Source organism: Saimiri boliviensis, chromosome 7, assembly GCF_048565385.1.
Source record: "Saimiri boliviensis isolate mSaiBol1 chromosome 7, mSaiBol1.pri, whole genome shotgun sequence".
NCBI classification, from domain to species: Eukaryota; Metazoa; Chordata; class Mammalia; order Primates; family Cebidae; genus Saimiri; species Saimiri boliviensis.
This window is the reverse complement of record NC_133455.1, coordinates 89914518-89932391: the sequence shown is the minus strand read 5'-3', so window position 1 is coordinate 89932391 and position 17874 is coordinate 89914518. Positions and strand designations below refer to the sequence as shown.

General features: G+C 36.3%; 1 protein-coding gene across 18 annotated transcripts in view; it reads right to left on the bottom strand.

Moving 5' to 3' along the window:
• CCDC91 (coiled-coil domain containing 91) overlaps window positions 1-17874 on the bottom strand; it is a 476760-nt gene that overhangs the window by 455737 nt on the left and 3149 nt on the right. The window lies entirely within an intron of this gene.

Sequence of the window (17874 nt, the reverse complement as noted above, 5' to 3'; positions counted from 1 at the left end):
TGTACATACATTCAATTATGTCTTCTAATCTGTTCTAGCACTTCTGTTGTCAGTACCACAATACCACCAACTTGTTCATTTTTGCATATTTCCTAATAATGTTAAAAGATTAGTTTGGGGCTATAATTTCCTTACCATGATGGAAAGATGTGTACACTATGGCTAAAAGGGAAGCAACAGTAGTAATGTTCATTGTTACTGCTGAGTAGTATTGTATGAATGTACGATAATTCCTTTATCCATAGTCTAGTTGATACACATTTGAGTTGTTTCTAATTTTAAACATTCTCTGACAGGTCATTATGTATAAGTGCAATTCTCTCAAGTGTTATGTAGGGTCCAGCCCTACAGGGTCCCATGAGTCCCTCTCTACAGGTGTGGAGACACGAAACTGTGGAAATAAAAGACACAAGATACCAAGAGAAAACAGAGTATGGGCCCAGAAGTTCACTGCCAACCAAAGCACGGAGTCCAGCAGTGGCCCGGAGTACCTGGACACTCCTTTATTGAGTACAAAGCAGGGGGAAGAGTAGGTAGGATAAGGTAATGGTGGTCAGTGATAGGGTCAGGTAAATCACGTGTCTTGGAGACAGGGGCCCAAGACTTTGAAGAAGCCAAGGCAAGGAGAAATCCTAAGGCATCAGCACTTTTTTCATACTTGTCAAGAAATAACAAGGTCACTAAGATTTATGTTACTATTACTAATTCTTATCTTCTAGGAAAAGAGGAACAAGGTGCAGAAACAGAACTTGAAAGTAGACATGGAACGTGACCGCTGAAGCACAGCACCACATACAGACATTTAAGTCCTCAGATGTCTGTGGGCCTCCCTGACAGCCATCAGGCCTACCACAAGGGCTTGGCAGAGCAGAGTTTTCTCCTCACTCCCCTAAGGAAGGAGATATCTCGGCCACCTTGGATGTCTCCTTCCATAGTTGGCTAAACAGCAGGTGCTTTCACAGCGCTGACACTGTTGCACAGCCAAGGTACCCTCCAGAAGCCCTTATGCTTATGCAGGCGTGACAGAGGACTTAGACCATCTTGCCTGTCTTAGGGTCACCTCTTTTCCAATGCCACTTGAGTCTCGTACTTTCTGACCTGAGACTCATTAGTAAAATTAAAGATTATATGGTTATATATATGCATACACTTATGATTACATATGAATAGCTATGTGATTATTTATGATTATATATATATAGTAATAACTATATAAATATATCTCTAATTCATTTCTAATTCTATGTTTATATGAAAACATGCTGAGGCTTCACACCCCTGCCTCGGATCTTGTGGGGTTCCCCCCGCAACAGTGTTGGTTCCTTTATCATCATTACAAGTGACTCCCTGATGTTTATGATATTCCCTGATGTTGATATTATGAAAGGCTAAAACAAAGAATCCCTTAACACAAAAGTAACATTCTATTTACTTCCCTCACAATGATTTTCTATCTCCTAAACAAACACACTTAAAGCCATCAATAAATTTCAGTTTCATAGATGAAGAAAGCAATTATAAGAACACTGCTCTGAACAACTGCCCATTACCTTAAGAATGGATAAAAATATATAACCATATAAAAATAATGATACAGTTTATATACACACAAATGCACACCCCAACTTCTCTACATACAAAACCAACTAATGGTGTTTTAGTCAATTATTATGATTACCTTCCTCCAGGAGAGTAAAGTCCAACAGTTCATTACACATAAGTTCCCAAAAAGATGGCACAATTTTCTTGATTATCATAATTGAATTCTGTGATATTTTTGAAGTATTATATATATTTCCTTTTACTTACTGAAACCATGTTAAAGTAACTGAATTTCAAGAGAAATATTTGGTGTGCTTAGAAAATAACAATACATTTTCTAAAGCTAATAACCAACAAAAGCTTGCTATATAATCCAACATGAGAAACACAGAGAAAGCATTCTAGTGAGAGTTGATGAACAACAAAGAAAGCTTAAATGATCTGCATAATTCCAGACCTCAGCATTGCAACACAATCACAATGGAAAGAATGTGTGGTAATCAGACAGCTTTAAATGCTGAAAATATCCAAAGGATCATTCTTTTCTCCTAAAAGCTTATGATGAAAGAGGAAATCCTAGAGTCGCCATGTTTACTTCTTCTTTACTTAAAAAGCTAAAAATAAAACCAGTACTACTAAGTGCTGCTATTAATGGGTTTCTCCTCATTTCAATTTAAGCAGCATAGGATTTATTCAGCATAAGATTCCATTTTAAGTATACTGTCTTTCCCCAGCGTATCTGATTAACATTTTATCCCTCAACAGGGAAAGCAGGGGCATAATGACTATCTTCTATAATTGAAAATTAGATTGTGATGAAAATAAAAAAGATCTATCAATTCCTAAGAATTACCAAATATATTGAAGCCAAAGCAGGTATCTATCACTGTTGTTAAATGTTCATATACTTGACAGTGTACATACACTGCTTATGTTTATGTCTGCATTTCTAAAATATTTACTATATATTCTCCTTGTACTAGGCATCTTAAGCATTTCATAATTTTTTTCATCTTTCTTCTACATAGTATACAGTCATTTATTTCTTAAGTTGCCTTTGGGATATGACAAAGAATAAAGGCAAATTATAAAGTAAACTAAAAGCCACTCTTCTTAACAGATACAGTAATCAGATAACCATACATTATTTAAAGTTTTTATTAGCTTTATATTTGACATTACATCATGCCAATCACAAACTGTTGATTATACTGGAAGAGGAAATAATCAACTAATTTTCTACTTTTTTGTTGAGTATATTAATCAGAGTTCTCCAGAAAAAGAGAACTAAAAGGATGTATATGTGTGTATATAAATAAAGAGAGAAATATTAATTTCAGAATTTGGCTCATGAGATTGCAGAGGCCAAGATGTCCAAAGATACGCAGTCAGCAGCTAGAAATCTAGAAGATCAATAGTGTTAAGGCTGAAGACCAGAAAAGCTGATGGTGTAAGTTCTAGTCTAAGTCCAATGGCCTGAGAACCAGAAGAGCCAATAGTGCAAGTTCCAGTCCAAGTACAAGAGAAGACTGGCATTCCAGCTCAAGCAGTCAAGAGAAAGCAGTTTCCTATTATACAACTGTTTCATCCTACTCACATATTCAATAGATTGGATGCAGACTACCCATATTAGGGAGAAAAATATGCTTTACTCAGTCTACCAATTCAAATGTTAATATCTAAAAATACCTTCAAAGACATACCTAGAATAATATTTGATGAAATGTGTGAGTATCCCATGGCCTAGTCAAGTTGACACATAAAATGAACCATCACAAGTCCATTTGGCACACAACTGCATCTCCTCAAATCATATTTAGTCTTCATATACAGAAAACAGCAAGGTCATAATTCCACCTAATGGAACTATCCTGACTACAACTGGAAATGTATTAACCTCTTCCCAAGAAAAGCAAGTAAAGATTTTGTATGATATTTCTATTTTCCTTGATATCCTGTAATTTAAACACGATGATGTAAAGTTAACGATACTTAAACACTATTATATACAGTCAAACTACCTTATGTTACATGATAAAGGAATAAAAGAGGAAAGAAAGATATTTGCTTTTGTATCTTATACACACATAAACATAACAAAATTAGATGGAAATACACATGACAATTACAATCCTTGTTTCTGTATTAATAACTGTTATTAATAACTAGGTTCTTCCACTATCCATTTTGTGTTCACTTTGCCTTCGCCAAGCACCTCAGCTGGTTCTGATTGTTTGCCCGGTGGGGGCGACCCTAACTTTCATTCCTGAAGGATCTGGGCCATAGTACTCCTGCTTGGGTTGAGTTGTCGTTTTCCACTGACCGAGACATCCTAAGGGATACCCTGTATTCCAGACACACTCTACCTCCATTATTGAACAGCAGTCTAATTTCCCATTGGTAGTTAAGATCAATCAATCCAGCCAGCACAATAACTCTCTTCTTTACCTGTTGATTCAGAGGTATGAGGAGTCCAAAGTGACCAGGCTAGAATCTTAACTTCCATTTCAATTGAATCATTGTTGTATTTCCTGATAAAAGGATTCCTCGTCTAGAACTAAGATCTCTAGGTCAGTAAGGCATAAGGTCACAGGAACAGGAAGGAAAAATTTTGCTAGCAAGTAACTAGAAGTAAAAGTGACAGTTGACACTCCTGTTTCCACCCACTGATCCTTGGATCAATGAATCTTGGCAATGGAAGAAACAGCACATTTTGGAAACTGATCCAGCATATACACAGCCTGCAGGAGAATCCTGCACCAGTCTTTCAAGGCACTGCCACCACACTGGCACTATAATTGAGTCTTCAAAAAGCCATTCCACCATTCTATCAAGCCAGCTGTTTCACTGTAGTAGAGAATATGAAAAACCACTGAATTCCATGAACATGGGCCCAACTGCCACATTTCTTTGGCTGTGAAGTGAGTTCTTTAATCAGAAGCAAGGCTGTGTATAACACTAATACAATGATATAGCAGATAAGGCATTCTTTAAATTCATGCCTGGTCATTTTGGCAGAAGCACTGCATGTATGGAAGGGAAATATGTATCCAATGTTTACTCTAGTAAAAATAAGAACAAAACACTGCTCCTTTTGTAATGGGAGCAAACTAAGAAAACAAAGTGTTAGAACCTTTTATAATTACCCAAGCTGCAGAATCTCTGCTTAGTGAGCCCATCAACCTAGTGAACAGATTCAGCATGATTCAGCTTTATGTTCCTTCCAGCATTATCCTGTACCCTTAATATCCATTATCACACATATTCATGTTTTCTGGACTTTTGTCTGTTTAAACAGAAAACTTAAGTACTTCTTTTGGAGTGTAGCACACGTCTTCATGGGTTACACTTTGTGCCTCATCTTTAGGGGCCTACTGAGATTTGAGTGTAGTTACAGGTCTAGAAACAAAGAGGAGTTGGTAGGGAGGGGTCTTCAGAATTATGTTGCATGGCAACTTCCTCAGGGAAAGCCATTACAGTTTCCTTGGGTAATGCAGAATTAATTCCCCTGGAGGGGTGGCAGGTGCGGGGGGAGGTGGGTAAAGAGGCCATTCCCACTGGGGTTGTGGAGGTCTCTTCAATTGGCAAAAAAGACTCATCAGAATTTAGGGGTTCAAAGTTCCCAGCTTCATCGGAGTCTTCTCATATATCCCCATTCCAATTTTCAGGATCCCATTACTTCCTAATCGATAACCTCATTATAACTTATTTGTTTATTAAAACTCTTAAATAATTGACTGTGAGGTCTTGGAAGACCCAGAGTGGCATTTACTCCTCTATGCCCCAATGCCTAGTACAGGTACCTGAAATATAGTCAGGACTCAAAGATTTCTAGTGAACTGAATTTTGCTTTTCAATGTATCTCAATGCTCCATTATTTAGCTTTCATAGACTACGTTTTGGCAGTTAGTAAATCTTTGCTTACGCATCTAACAAAGGCCTGCTAGTAGTGCCTCATTAATAAAAAACAGACTTGTTCTCCAAGGGAAACACATAAATAGTCTGCTCACATTTTTCCACGATGATATAAAACTTGTGTTGAAAACCAAATATAGCCTGAGAGGGATTCCATACTTCTATATTTGAGTCCTTGTAGAAGAACTGCAACCTAACTTAATAGGTTGACAAGACTGAAAACCTAGCTTAGCAGTATGCGCCTATAAAATAGCTGAGTCTTGGCCAATCCCAGTGGCCATACTTCAATCATGCATATTCTGCCGAGCATTCAAACTATGTTCAAATAAGGCAAACAGCAACCTGTAAACAATCCAGCTATTCTGTACCTCACTTCCCATTTCTGTATGTTATTTCCCTTCTTTGTCTATGAATCTTCTTCCACCATGTGGCTGCACTGGAGTTTCTTTGAATCTGCTGTGATTCTGGGGGCCGCCCAATTCATAAATCGTTCATTGTCCAATTAAACTCCAGCTTAAATTTTGCTTTTAACAGATAATATCAGAAGCAGGGTCCAAAGTAGAGCTTCTAACGACCCCCAGGAACACTGAGTGGAGAAGTAAGGTGCCTGCAGAATCCACTTGTATCCACTGATCTCAGAGTGGCTGGGGATTGTGGTAAGTTCTCTCTTGGATTTCAGAACTCCACGGATTTGTACTTTGAGCTGAGTTTCCTTGAGCAAATTTCTGATCCAAACTGGGTTTGGAGGTCATGACAGAAACTTGACTGGGTCCAGGAATAGATTAGATCCAGGAATTAACTGGCTAGAGTCCAGTTACAGGCCTCTTACATCTGACTGGGTCAGAAAGAAACTGGTAGCAAATTGTAATATTGTAGGGGTTATAAAATTTGGCATTTGAAAATTCACAGGGATTTTTGTGCTCTACCCCTTTGTTTCATTTTTCTTGCTTGCTTAGGTAAGGGAAATAATAATAATTTTAAAAAATTTTTTAATGAAAAACATTGGCTAAGTTAATCAAGAGAACCTAAGAGTAAACCCAATATTTTAGGAAAAAACTGAATCCTTAATTTCTGGAAAACTGAGTTACTTTGGCTTATATGTTAGACTCAAGAGGCCACAAAGTCTTACAGAAATGGCAAAATCTTACTAAACGTAACTTATAGTAAAAGTTTCAAGTGTACAACAATATGCAGAAGTGCATTTAAAAATGAGGTTTCCCAAATTAATCTCATCCAGGGATGCCTATTAATATGCAGACGTTTCTAAAAAAAAAAATTTAGAGATGATGGGGCCCAACTGGGGGCAATTTTGAGCGTTGCCAGTCTGATACTGGGTGTTAAGCAGACCGACTAACATCTATGTTTTGTCACATGTATTTTGCACTGGCCAGAATGGAAAAAGATAATTCTCCTTTGTGTTGTGGCTTGGCCCTCAGGGTTATGGTGCGGTGAGTCAGGTCACTAGGACTGCTCAGGGAAAGGGAAACCAGAAGCTTGGCATTTTGGCAAATGGATAAATAAGAATTTCTTGCCACTCAGATTTTTAGTCTCTTTTTCTCTGTGTAAACTGGTTAAACAAATGATCTGGGCGCTTTGAAATGGTGTGGGTGGGGGTTTGTCTCACAGCAGAGGCAAGCATTGACGGTATGGCTGGGGTTTGTCTTACAGCAGAGGCAAGCATCGACCGTTCTGAGATGCACTGCCACCAGGTAGCTTCTTCCCTATTATTGAACACCTTGAAGGCAAGGTTGATTACTTTCTGTCGTGGGGTTTGAGGGCCAGATTCTAATTTCTATAGCTTTTTTCTAATATCAGGGGCTGACTGGGTGATAAAATGCATATTAAGCATTTTTCAGAGGTGAGAGTATAAGTAAGGATGACATTTAAGTTACTCCAAGTGAGATTATAAGACTGGGTTAAGTATTGGAATTCTTTTACATATTTGGTGGGGTCTGACAGGAAAGAACCTAGATGCTGACTGATTTAGGAGACGTTAGACAGAGAAAAAGGAAGGTGTACCTGGACTATTCCTTCAGCTCCAGCCACTTCACAAAGGGGAAACTGTTGGATAGGGGCGGGGGAGTTAGCCTCGGGACTAAACTGTAAGCCAGACCAGGTATGAGGTGGGAGGTGATAGGACAGTCATAAAAAGGTGGGTTGTGGGCAGAGGAAGAGAAGGGAGGTTCTGATGGAGGTTGGGGCCTGGATTAGGGCCTGTGGCTTGGGGCCTGGATTAGGGCCGGGTTTAGACATCCCAGGAGGAGAAAGGTTGGAAGGGTTGATGGACAAGGAGGATTCAGAGTTACTGGCGGAGGCAGGAGGGGTGGACAGAAGGGAGAGAAGGAAAATTTGGGATGGGTTGCATTGAGAGTAGAGATTAGAGTGTAAAAAATGCCTGAACATAGAGCACCTTAGACCATTTGCCCATTCTACGACAAAAATTGTCCCGCAAAACAGAGAAATTGAAAGTGTCATTTTCTGGCCATTGGGAGCCATTGTCTAATTTATATTGAGGCCTGGCTGTGTTACAGAAAAATATTAGATGTTTAGGCTTTAGACAGGATGAAAGTTGAAGGGGTTTAAGGTTTTTAAGGACACAGGCCGGAAGGGAAGAGGGAGGGATGGAGGGCAGAAGACTGCCCATGATAGACTAGAGAGGATTGGAGATAAACATAGAAGAGGAGGACAGCAACCACTGGGATCCTCAGCAGGCATCCCCAACTGGGGTCCTGGGCTGTATAACTGGTGAAAAGCCAAGGTGGGCATCCCCAGTGTTGACCAGACACCAAGGGAAGACTGTCTTCTGAAGACCAGTCCATGATCAACGTTGGATTTCTTGAAACACAGAAGGTGTCGTCTCTGTCTTTATTTAAGAAGAGGAAAGGTTTAAAGAGAAATAGAGATTGCTTACCTAATCTGAAGACAAAGGGGGTTTCAAGGCCAGTCTGAGGTACCAAGGTCAAGGGCAAGCTCTTCAATGAAGGAGAGTGGGGACAGGGGACAGATCTCCTGAAGGAGTTTCCCTATCCCCGGTTTTGGCACCAAATGTCAAGTGCATATCCAATTGAACAGGCAACCCAAACAGGCTTTGTGTGAGCAACAAGGCTGTTCGAATCACCCAGCGAGTGGGCTAAGTCCGAAAAGGGACACAGCATGGAGGTGGGGGACAGAGCAGGCTTTATAGGCCAGAGCAAAAAGTGGAAAGTTACAGCTCAAGGTTGGTTGTTGTTGACTCAGTGCGTTGATTAGTCAGCTGGAACAGAAACCTGCTGTCCTTCTTTGTGGTCTTTTATTATTTCAGACTTTCAGGCTCCAGGAAGTCATCTGGAGGCATACGTGTGGATTACAGAGTTCATAATGGCTTGACAACAGTGCTGCCATCTTTGGGAGACCTATAACAATGCCCAATTCACAAATGGTTCATTGCTCAATTAACTCCTTTATATTTAATGGCTGAAGTTTTTCTTTTAACACTTGTTTCAACAATTCATTTTCAATGTGTAGTTGAGTAGCAGTATCTATAAATGACTTCTAATTCACATAGACTCTAATCTACCCAATAAAACAATTAGACTTGTATGTTAAAAAAAAAAAAGTTTCTGAAGCATACCTTCATTTTCCTTTTCCTCTTCATTCTCCCTTCTCTTTTCATTCTCCTTTCTCTCTATAATTGAGCATATTCCTGACAAACCTGACATCTTATGAGCATTATCTGAAGTTTTCCTCTTCACCATTATGAAGACTAGCTGAGTCATTAACTAAAAATCCAAGGCTTTCCAATAGGCAATCTAGGCACTCCCAACATTCTTCATATGCCATAATAGCAGAGTCCTACAGAAATGTCAACTGATTCTGTTCCTCTACTGAGTAAATATGTAACAAATCTTAGAAATGTTAATTATGCATGATAGCAATGATACTAAAAAGTTTTATTTACTAAATTCCTATGATTACATGTAAGTATTCCTTTATGTATAAATGTATTTGGTTGATGTTTTTAAATTTTACATTAACTAGACACTACAGAAGAATTAGCTGTACTTCTAGAAACCCACTCTCTTCACCTTCAGCAACTTTATGGTGAGCCTTTGGCAGCAATATATACTATCCAAACACAGGACAACGGTCTGGTAACAAATAAGTAAATAAACACCTACCTTAAAACTACATGATTCAAATGTAATAAGGAGAGTAAAGAGAAGAGAAAAATACATCTTAGAAATATCTAACATGACTCCTTCAAAAAAATATGCAAGAATATAAAGCAGGTCCTTTGCATCCTTAAATTCATGATGAGTGTGAAAATTTGAAATTGCTTCTGCTACGAATTGCTAATTTTGCATTCTGAATGGTGAAATATATGATAGCATTACTTCCCCCAAAATGCCAGTATGTGTCATTTTACTTTTAATCATAAAATTAAGAATAAAAATAAATGCATATCAGAGACTGCCTAATATGAGCATGAAAAAGCATCTCTAGTAATCCTTTACAACACTTGCAAACCATTTGTCTTCCTCAAGCAGAAAAAAAAAAATGATGCAAACTAAATAAAACACAAAAAGTCACATATATTCATATAAGAACTTAAAGATACAATACAACTACATTTTAACCCCATGTTGTTACCAATTATTTGAAGGCAACAATCATGTGACTCTACTATGGCACTGAAAAATAACTGCCAGGTACCATAGCTTGATAAGCATTCAGTTAAATGCTTTAAAAGGGGGCAGAGGGAGAAGTCATTTACCTTCAATAACTAAAGCATCAAAAACTCACAAATACATGTCTAGAGATTTTCACAAAATCAAGGAAAAACTGGGCTTCTGGTTTTTCTTTTACTAGCAAATTCCATTAACCAGAAAATCCAATTTCTCCAAGTAATATGTTCAGGCATAGCACACAGTGTTTAATAATCACTAATAATATTCATTATAATCATTTTAGCAATTCAATTGAATTTTTAGCCATAATTCAAAGGCCTAAACTGATGATTTCCTCTATTTAAACTGACCTGAATTATTTAAGAATAAAATTACGTAATGGCTAATAATGCGCTACCTCTGTACCATCCTATTTATTATTAATAAAAGTAGCTTACCTTCTACCTTACCAGATCTATTTCACTCAGGTAATCAATAATTCAACATTTTTTACATGCATAAATTCCTAACCATACTGCAGATACCTCCCTAAATATAGGAACATACTATAATTTTTATCCTGTAGAATTTTCACAGCACTTAACAGATGCCTAATACTGTTAAATAATTTGATCATAAGAGAAACTTTTACATATCTGAATTAGAATAATAACCACATTTTTACATATCTGAATTAGAATAATTCTCTTAGATGAAGCTGTATACCACAGTTGATAAAGATGAAGCAAAGTAGTGGAATATAAGTATAATTGGGATAAGGTGACATTAAGAACTTGGGTCATTAAAATATAACACAGTGATATCAGCAGGAATAATTGAGTTAAGGAACTCCAAAAATCCTTTCCTCCATAAAGCAAGAACAATAGTAGCAAAAATTACTAAAGTCCACTTTTTTCAAAACTCTAGAAATTAATCAAAGGCTTGCATCAATCTAGGGAGAATGTATTACAGAAAAATGGCTGATTTTCATTAAGAACAGCAAGTTTGATGGCATTTTAATCTCATCCCTCTATTCCATATATAGGTATGGTATCTAAACCATATAGAAGTATCTAAACCATACATAAGTATGATAACTATCAGAGCCCTGAAAATCAGGAGGCTCCAAATCACAATAAAATCCAGCAGCCTAGCAGCCTAGCAGCCACCAGGAAGCATAAAATAGGGTTGGAGCTCCTGTAAAACCCAATTCCCAGAAATTGTCATTATTGATCTGTCTAACAGTTCCCTGGAAAACACCACTCCTTTACTTGTCTTTATTTAACCTGACTCAGAGCTTGCCTAGTGCCAATAACCTTTCCCCAGATGGCATTTTCCAAAAACAAACAGGGCCAACTGTTTAACATCAAGCTGCCTGAGGTGGCAGTAACAGTTGGGGCAAACAACAAGCTGACCGGAATCATAAAAGTAAAAGCTCATAATGAAATGTCAATAAGGAGTTTCAATAAGATCCAACATATTCCTTGAACTCTAGATGACCAAGTTCACGCAAGTACTCAGTAAAGAACTGAAATGGCTACCTAAACTTTGACCTATTGCTACACTTCAGGCTCTGTACAAGTAGGAGCTAAAAGCTAGAGTTATTAACTGCCTGTCTAAGCACTGAAGGCATGCCCCATCATGCACACAGACTGTCAGCAAAGGCTGGGAGACTCATTGCTTCCAAATATTAAGGAAATAACTATTCAATCATTAGCTGCCCAGTACTAACCATGCAGAGACTTTGGTGGCCACACATAAAAAGCATATAAAGTTTACATAAAGAGTTCAGGAAAGTCACTATGCAAACAAATAACAAGAGCAGCAACAAGAAGAAACCCTGAAGAGGAGAATCTGATTTCCAGAGTTAACACATTAGATATTATGTGTCCAATTTTCAACAAAAAAAGTGTGAGACGTGCAAGAAAAAAGGATAATCTGTACAGAGAGAGAGAAAAGGCAGTTAATTGTCCCTAAGGAAGCCCAGACATGGGACTTAAGAGACAAAGACACTAAAATACTTTCTCTAAATATTTTCTTAGATGTGGTTTCAAAGAGCTAAAGGAAACCATATATAAGTATGGTAACAATATCTCACCAAACAAAGATAATTAATGAAAAGACAGAGATTACAAAAAAAGAACAAAGATTGTGGAGTTAAAAAGTATAATTTAATTCAAAAATTCACTCAAGGAGTTCAACAGCATATTTGAGCTGGCACAAAAATCAGTGAACTTGAAGATAGGTGAATTGATATTATACAGGCCAAGGAAGAGAAAGAAAAAAATGAAGAAAAGCAAAGCATCAAAGACCTATAGGAAATCATCAAGCATACCAATATATGCATAATGAGAATACCAGAAAAAGAGGAGGAAAAGAAGCAGAAAGAACATCTGAAGAAACAATGTGAGGAAGCTTCTCAAATTTCATGAAAAATATTAATCTATACATCAAAGAAATTAAATAAACTCAAAGAAAGATAAAAGTGAAGAGATCCACACTGTAACACATCATAACCAAACTTTCAAAAAATAAAGAATACTGAAAGCAACAAGACAGAAGCAACTCATCATAAATAGGGAATCCTCAATAAAATTTTATATCTGATTTCTCATTAAAAACTATGGAAGCCAGAGGCAGTGGGAAGATACATTCAAAATTGTAAATGAAAAAGTTTACCAACTAAGAATTCTAATTCCAGCAAAACTACTCTTTGAATATGAAGAAATTATGACTTTCTTAAGTAAATAAAACCAAAGAGAATATATGGTAGCACATCTTACTGATAAGAAATGCCAGTGGGGTTCCCTCAGGTTAAACTGAAAGGACAATAGACAGTACTTGAATCTACGTAAAGAAATTAAGAACATTAATAAAGATAGCTACATAGGTAAATATAAAAGACAGTACCAATTTTTTTTGTTTGTGACTCTCTTTTCTCAGTGTGATTTAAAAGCCAACTGCATAAATCAAGAATTATAAATCAGTGTTAAAGGACACTGTATTAATGTAGAAAGATGTAACTTATTTAATACTAGCATGAAGGAAGAGGAGATAATATATAGGAACAAAATTTGCAAACTTAAATTTCGTTGGCATTAATCCAAACTAGATTGTTATAAGATACTAGTTGTAATTCCCAGGGTAACCACTAAGAAAATAGCTCAAAAAATATTTAGTAAAAGAAACATCAAGGCTGGGCACAGTGGACCACAACTGTATTCCAGCACTTTGGAAGGCCAAGGTAAGAGGATTGCCTGCAGCCAGGAGTTCAAGACCAGCCCAGGCAATGCAGTGAGAACCTGTCTCTACAAAAAATTAAAAAAAATTAACCCAACATGGTGGCACACACCTGTAGTCCTAGCTACTAGGGAGGTTGAGGCAGGAGAATCACTCAAGCCAAGGCGCTGGAGGCTACAGTGAGCTATGATGGTGCCACTACACTTCAGCTTAGGTGACTCTCTTAAAAAGAAAAGAAAAGAAAAGAAAAGAAAAGAAAAGAAAAGAAAAGAAAAGAAAGAAAGAAAGAAAGAAAGAAAGAAAGAAAGAAAGAAAGAAAGGAAGAAAGAAAGATCGATCAAGGAAATTAAAATGGTGCATTAGAGAATATATACTTAATACAAAAGAAGGCAGAGAAAGCAATAATGGAGTAATCAAGGAATGACAAAAAAATTACTTGATATACAGAAAAAAATAGTAAAATGACAAGCACAAATCCTACCTTAGGCATTAGTAAATACATTAACTGTAAATGGTTTTAACACTCCACTAATAAGTCACAAATTGCCAGAGTGAATAAAAAGATAAAATAAATCTCTTCTGCATAACCAACAAGAGACAAAACTTAAACTATCAAAATATCTCATGAAAACTATCACCATTGATTAAACATTCTTCTCATTCAGCAAAGTAGAAAATAAGTATTCAACTTATCTTCTGATTCAGGGTGGCCCATTTAATGCCATTCAGGTTTCACAGGCATATTTTGTTTTTCATGCCCAATTTGGGCAAACTGAACAAAAGATCTAGCCTAATTTTAAGTTGTCTGTGTAAAATTCATAAATAAAATCATACTTAATCTCATCTTTAATTACTGTCTTTTACTGATGTCTAAGCATGTAGTTTTTAAATAATATTCATGTAAGCCCCTGTCAGTGAAGCACATTAATAGATTAATGGATCTTGTATAACACTGCTGCAATGTCTTTACTACGATTGCAGAAGTTGTGAATTCTCATAACATAAAATGTAAGCAGGTTTTCAAAATGATTACGTAGACCTACTCTTTAACCACAGGGCTGAATGTATTTAAAAAGGTAGGCATGATAGACACAGAAAAGTCAATCTTCTCTGAATACAAGGAAAAATTATTTCATACTTCACAAACTATAATTATTTCATACACGTAGTCCATGTTGAAATGTAAATACCAAAATGCACGTTATCCTTCTAAAAAAAAAATTGTTACCAGAATTATAACAGGGCTCACTTTATAAATTAACATTATTTCGATCTTCATTTATTAAACCTATAATTACAAAATTCTTTACATTTCAAAATAAATTGTTGAATACTAGTCACAGTAAAAATGATTCTAATTATTTAAGTAGGATTGTATAGCACACAGCCAACAATAATCTTTGTGCCACTTAGAAAATAAAAATAGATTCAAGAGGATATAAATTTGGATAAACATTTCACAAGTACTGATATCTTCTCATGCTAATTTATAAATGTGCTTAGGTTTATTGTTATCATTAAAATTAATATATTCAAAATAAACATGATATGTACAAAATACCTAAAAGAGCCTAATACTACTAGTATAGCCTATGAATAAAAGCACAGATTGAGGAAGACTTGTGAGAAACTCAAGCTCTACCACTTACTATTAATAAAACCTTAGGTAAGTTTGCTCACTTGCAGACTCGGTTTCCTTTGCCTATGAAATGGGAAAAATGTCACTACCAAAAAGTGGCAGTTGGAATTCAATAAAACAACATACATAAAGGGGTTTACATGATGCTAAGCACAAAGATTTCTATAATTCTTAAGAAGAGCACAGGTGGTATATTACATTACACATAATTCATCAGGAATTCTGTATAGATCAGTGGAAACAAAACAGTATAGGCAGAAAAGTCATTGAATGATTACAGACTCAAAACCACTTAAAAAATGGTTTGAACTAGGCCAATCTCTAAGGAACTCTGTTTCTGAAATTCAAAGATTCTTCCTTAAAGTGATTCCCAAAAAGCCAATGATACTCCAAATTTCTTACAATAAATTATAAGAAATACAATAAAGAATAAATTCCAAGAACACCAAACAGAGGCACTGAATAATAAGAACCTATTAAAAAATTATTTACTTTGAGTAATAATCATATTTTTATTATTTTGAAAAATTATCAAACACAAATATTTAATGTTAATTTCAACAGGGAAAGCTAAAATACAATTTTACTACTTAACAATAAGAAAATCATTAAATGATGGGCATATCCATATAACACAATAACACACAGCCATTACATAAGTTCTCAAAATAACTCATGGTGTAGGTACTCACAATCTGATTCTGAGTGAAAAGGGCAAAACATAAAACAATATTAACAATTTTGTTTTTTAAATATGTTTGCAACAGAAAGAAAAGTCACCAAATGTTTGCAGCAATTACCTCATATTACTGAAAGTGGGGTATTTTTATAGTCTTCCTTTATTTCCAATTTTCTACTATAATCAACTATTATGTTCACAATCAAAAAAAAAAAAAATACAACAACATCCATTTATGATTAAACTTTAAAACTCTAAGTAGGAGTTAAAGAAAACTTCCTCAGCTGGATCAAAATGATATCCACAAAAAACTTACAGCTAACTACTCAATGGTAAAAGACTACATACCTTCTCTACTAAGATGAAGAGCAATGCAAGGATATCTGCTTTGATATGACTTGTTCCAGTTTACATAAGTAGAGGTCCTAGCCAGTGCAATGAGACAAGAAAACAAAAATAAACAAAACAGAAGGCAAACAAATGAGAAAATGTGAAATAAAGCTGCCTCTACTAGCAGACAGCAGTAGCAACAAAAGTAGCTACAAAAGCTACTAGAACTAATTTGTGAGTTTAACAAGGTTGTAAAATTCAAAAATTTAAGATCGATATTAAAAGACTGATGTACTTATATAAATAATTGGAAATTAAAAAAATTTCAGGTGGGGTGCAGCAGCTCACACCTGTAATCCCAGCATTTTGGGAAGCCAAGGCGGGTGGATCATGAGCTCAAGAGATCGAGACCATCCTGGTCAACATGGTAAAACCCAGTCTCTACTTAGAATACAAAAAATTATCTGGGCATGGTGGCACCTGCCTGCAATCCCAGCTACTAAGGAGGCTGAGGCAGGAGAACTGCCTGACCCAGGAGGCGGAGGTTGCAGTGAGCCGAGACCACTCCTTTGCACTCCAGCCTGGGTAACAAGAGCAAAACTCTGTCTCAAAAAAAAAAAAAAAAAATTCAAAGGTTACCATTTAAACAGCACCAAATAACATAAAATACTCAGCTACAAATGTAACACAATATGTGCAACATTTTTATGCTGAAAGCTTAAAAACAGAGAGGAAATCAAAGACCAGTACATATAGAAAGGTGGTTTCATTTTGTTCTCTCTCCTGAAACAGGGTCTTACTCCTTTGCACAGACTAGAGTGTACTGGCATGATCACAGCTCACTGCTGCTTCAACCTCCCAGGCTCAATAAACCCTCCTACCTCAGCCTTCCAAGTAGCTGGGACTACAGGTGCAGGCCAACATGCCCAGCTCATTTTTCTAATTTTTACAGAGATGGGATTTCACCATGTTGCCCAGGCTGCTCTCAAACTCCTGGGCTCAAGCAATCCTCTCACCTTGGCCTCCCAAAGTGCTGGGATTACAAGCATGAGTCATATTTAATATCAATTTCAACATTTAAATTTCAAATTAAACTTAAATTAAATTTCCTGGCTCTGTGCCAGAACAGGTATTTTATTAACAGATTAAAAAACAATGTTTTTAAGATGTCAATTCTCCCCAAATTGATCTATAACTTCAATGCAATCATAACAAAAATTCCACAATGTGTTTATATAGAAAATAAAGAGATTCTAAAATTTACATGGAAAGAAAAAGAACTAGAACACTCAAAAATTTTTGAAAAATAACAAGTTTGGAGGACTCAGGTTTTTTGACTTCAAGATTACACTATAAAGCTACCATAATAAGGACTGAAATTTTGGCCAAAGAGTCACACAGAACAAAGGAACAAAATAGAGTCCACAAAGCAATCCACACAAACATAGTCAACTGATTTTTGACAAGGTAAGCCAAGGGAATTTAATGAAGAAAAGATAGTAAGAATACTCTTTCCAACAAATGATGCTGCAAGACTGGGGCATCCATACACACATACACACATACACACATACACACATACACACACACACACACACACACGCACACAGAAAGAGAGAGAGAGAGAGAGAGAGAGAGAGAGAGAGAGAGAGATTGAGTCTTGACGCCTGCCTCACACTATATGCAAAAATTAACTCGAAATTCATCACAGACCTAAATCTAAAACCTAAGGCTATAAAAGTTCTGGAAGAAAATCTAAGAAAAAAATCTTTGCAACCTTGGATTAGGCAAAATTTCTCATGATAAAAAAAGCACAAATCATCAAAATTTAAAACTTCTGCTCTCTGAAAGATACTGTTAAGAAAATGAAATGACAAACTACA